Raw genomic sequence first — 2955 nt, forward strand, 5'->3', positions numbered from 1 at the left:
GGCCCTGCTTAGCTTCCAAGATCAAACGAGATTGGGATTGTTCAGAGATGTGTAGCTGTAGGTAATGGTTTTATATTGACCTACATCTCTTATAATCTCAAAACCAGCATTGAAGGAAGCCGGAACAAGAGAGAAAAAAAAAGGCCTACAGCACCTGGTATTCCCAGGTGGTCTCCCATCCAATTACTAACCAGGCCCGGCCCTGCTTAGCTTCGAAGATCAGATGAGATTGGGCTTGTTCAGGGTGGTGTGGCTGTAGGTATTGTTTTCCTATTGACCTACATCTCTTATACATCTAGAAACCAGCATTGAAGGAAGCCGGAACAAGAGAGAAGAAAAAAAGGCCTACAGCACCTGGTATTCCCAGGTGGTCTCCCATCCAAGTACTAACCAGGCCCGGCTCTGCTTAGCTTCCAAGATCAGATGAGATTGGGCTTGTCCAGGGTGGTGTGGCTGTAGGTATTGGTTTCCTAATGACCTACATCACTTATACATTTTAAAACCAGCATTGAAGGAAGCCAGAACAAGAGAGAAAAAAAAAGTACTAACCAGGCCCGGACCTGCTTAGCTTTCAAGATCAGACGAGATTGGGCTGGTTCAGGGTGGTGTGGCTGTAGGTATTGGTTTCCTATTGACCTACATCTCTTATACATATCAAAACCAGCATTGAAGTAGGCCGGAACAAGAGAAAAAAAAAAGCCTACAGCACCTGATATTTCCAGGTGGTCTCCCATCCAAGTACTAACCAGGCCCAGCCCTGCTTAGCTTCCAAGAGCAGACGAGATTGGGCTTGTTCAGGGTGGTGTGGCTGTAGGTATTGTTTTCCTATTGACCTACATCTCTTATACATCTAGAAAACAGCATTGAAGGAAGCCAGAACAAGAGAGAAGAAAAAAAGGCCTACAGCACCTGGTATTCCCAGGTGGTCTCCCATTCAAGTACTAACCAGGCCCGGCTCTGCTTAGCATCCAAGATCAGATGAGATTGGGCTTGTTCAGGGTGGTGTGGTTGTAGGTATTGGTTTCCTATTGACCTACATCTCTTATACATCTCAAAACAAGCATTGAAGGAGGCCGGAACAAGAGAGAAAAAAAAAGCCTACAGCACCTGGTATTTCCAGGTGGTCTCCCATCCAAGTACTAACCAAGCCCAGCCCTGCTTAGCTTCCAAGATCAGACGAGATTGGGCTTGTTCAGGGTGGTGTGGCTGTAGGTATTGTTTTTCTATTGACCTACATCTCTTATACATCTAAAAACAAGCATTGAAGGAAGCCGGAACAAGAGAGAGAAAAAAAAAGGCCTACAGCACCTGGTATTCCCAGGTGGTCTCCCATCCAAGTACTAACCAGGCCCAGCCCTGCTTAGCTTCCAAGATCAGACGAGATTGGGCTTGTCCAGGGTGGTGTGGCTGTAGGTATTGGTTTCCTAATGACCTACATCACTTATACATTTTAAAACCAGCATTGAAGGAAGCCAGAACAAGAGAGAAAAAAAAAGTACTAACCAGGCCCGGACCTGCTTAGCTTTCAAGATCAGACGAGATTGGGCTTGTTCAGGGTGGTGTGGCTGTAGGTATTGGTTTGCTATTGACCTACATCTCTTATACATCTCAAAACCAGCATTGAAGGAGGCCGGAACAAGAGAGAAAAAAAAAAGCCTACAGCACCTGGTATTCCCAGGTGGTCTCGCATCCAAGTACTAACCAACCCCGGCTCTGCTTAGCTTCCAAGATCAGGCTTGTTCAGGGTGGTGTGGCTGTAGGTATTGGTTTCCTATTGACTTACATCTCTTATACATCTAAAAACTAGCATTAAAGGAAGCCGGAACAAGAGAGAAAAAAAAAAAAGCCTACAGCACCTGGTATTCCCAGGTGGTCTCCCATCCAAGTACTAACCAGGCCTGGCCCTGCTTAGCTTCCAAGATCAGACGAGATTGGGCTTGTTTAGAGATGTGTAGCTGTAGGTTTTGGTTTCTTATTGACCTACATCTCTTATTATCTCAAAACCAGCATTGAAGGAAGCCGGAACAAGAGAGAAAAAAAAAAGGCCTACAGTACCTGGTATTCCCAGGTGGTCTCCCATCCAAGTACTAACCAGGCCCGTCCCTGCTTAGCTTCCAAGATCAGACGAGATTGGGCTTGTTCAGGGTGGTGTGGCTGTAGGTATTGTTTTACAATTGACCTACATCTCTTATACATCTAGAAACCAGCATTGAAGGAAGCCGGAACAAGAGAGAAGAAAAAAAGGCCTACAGCACCTGGTATTCCCAGGTGGTCTCCCATCCAAGTACTAACCAGGCCCGGCTCTGCTTAGCTTCCAAGATCAGACGAGATTGGGCTTGTTCAGGGTGGTGTGGCTGTAGGTATTGTTTTACTATTGACCTACATCTCTTATACATCTAGAAACCAGCATTGAAGGAAGCCGGAACAAGAGAGAAGAAAAAAAGGCCTACAGCACCTGGTATTCCCAGGTGGTCTCCCATCCAAGTACTAACCAGGCCCGGCTCTGCTTAGCTTCCAAGATCAGATGAGATTGGGCTTGTTCAGGGTGGTGTGGCTGTAGGTATTGGTTTCCTATTGACCTACATCTCTTATACATATCAAAACCAGCATTGAAGGAGGCCGGAACAAGAGAGAAAAAAAAAAGCCTACAGCACCTGGTATTCCCAGGTGGTCTCCCATCCAAGTACTAACCAAGCCCGTCCCTGCTTAGCTTCCAAGATCAGATGAGATTGGGCTTGTTCAGGGTGGTGTGGCTGTAGGTATTGTTTTCCTATTGACCTACATCTCTTATACATCTAGAAAACAGCATTGAAGGAAGCCGGAACAAGAGAGAAGAAAAAAAGGCCTACAGCACCTGGTATTCCCAGGTGGTCTCCCATTCAAGTACTAACCAGGCCCGGCTCTGCTTAGCTTCCAAGATCAGACGAGATTGGGCTTGTTCAGGGTGGTGTGGTA

The 2955-nt window shown here is 46.3% G+C and overlaps 7 non-coding genes and 6 pseudogenes across 7 annotated transcripts; all 13 read right to left on the bottom strand.

Moving 5' to 3' along the window:
- Positions 1-63, bottom strand: part of LOC142132660 (5S ribosomal RNA) — a 119-nt pseudogene extending 56 nt beyond the window's left edge.
- Positions 64-142: 79 nt separating this feature from the next.
- On the bottom strand, positions 143-261 carry LOC142132629 (5S ribosomal RNA; annotated as a pseudogene).
- An 81-nt stretch (positions 262-342) lies between these two features.
- Positions 343-461, bottom strand: LOC142132704 (5S ribosomal RNA). Its single transcript, XR_012686631.1, has one exon. It is a non-coding gene; the product is annotated as a 5S ribosomal RNA (ribosomal RNA).
- Positions 462-697: 236 nt separating this feature from the next.
- Positions 698-816, bottom strand: LOC142132747 (5S ribosomal RNA; annotated as a pseudogene).
- An 81-nt stretch (positions 817-897) lies between these two features.
- LOC142132647 (5S ribosomal RNA) lies at positions 898-1016 on the bottom strand (annotated as a pseudogene).
- Positions 1017-1095: 79 nt separating this feature from the next.
- On the bottom strand, positions 1096-1214 carry LOC142132727 (5S ribosomal RNA). Its single transcript, XR_012686652.1, has one exon. It is a non-coding gene; the product is annotated as a 5S ribosomal RNA (ribosomal RNA).
- Positions 1215-1296: 82 nt separating this feature from the next.
- On the bottom strand, positions 1297-1415 carry LOC142132730 (5S ribosomal RNA). The gene has a single exon (XR_012686655.1). It is a non-coding gene; the product is annotated as a 5S ribosomal RNA (ribosomal RNA).
- Positions 1416-1844: 429 nt separating this feature from the next.
- On the bottom strand, positions 1845-1963 carry LOC142132656 (5S ribosomal RNA; annotated as a pseudogene).
- Positions 1964-2043: 80 nt separating this feature from the next.
- Positions 2044-2162, bottom strand: LOC142132713 (5S ribosomal RNA). Its single transcript, XR_012686639.1, has one exon. It is a non-coding gene; the product is annotated as a 5S ribosomal RNA (ribosomal RNA).
- An 81-nt stretch (positions 2163-2243) lies between these two features.
- LOC142132721 (5S ribosomal RNA) lies at positions 2244-2362 on the bottom strand. The gene has a single exon (XR_012686646.1). It is a non-coding gene; the product is annotated as a 5S ribosomal RNA (ribosomal RNA).
- Positions 2363-2443: 81 nt separating this feature from the next.
- Positions 2444-2562, bottom strand: LOC142132702 (5S ribosomal RNA). Its single transcript, XR_012686629.1, has one exon. It is a non-coding gene; the product is annotated as a 5S ribosomal RNA (ribosomal RNA).
- An 80-nt stretch (positions 2563-2642) lies between these two features.
- LOC142132682 (5S ribosomal RNA) lies at positions 2643-2761 on the bottom strand. Its single transcript, XR_012686627.1, has one exon. It is a non-coding gene; the product is annotated as a 5S ribosomal RNA (ribosomal RNA).
- An 81-nt stretch (positions 2762-2842) lies between these two features.
- Positions 2843-2955, bottom strand: LOC142132696 (5S ribosomal RNA; annotated as a pseudogene; the record flags this gene model as incomplete).

The sequence above is a fragment of the Mixophyes fleayi genome, unplaced genomic scaffold (assembly GCF_038048845.1).
Source record: "Mixophyes fleayi isolate aMixFle1 unplaced genomic scaffold, aMixFle1.hap1 Scaffold_3633, whole genome shotgun sequence".
In the NCBI taxonomy this organism is placed as follows: Eukaryota; Metazoa; Chordata; class Amphibia; order Anura; family Limnodynastidae; genus Mixophyes; species Mixophyes fleayi.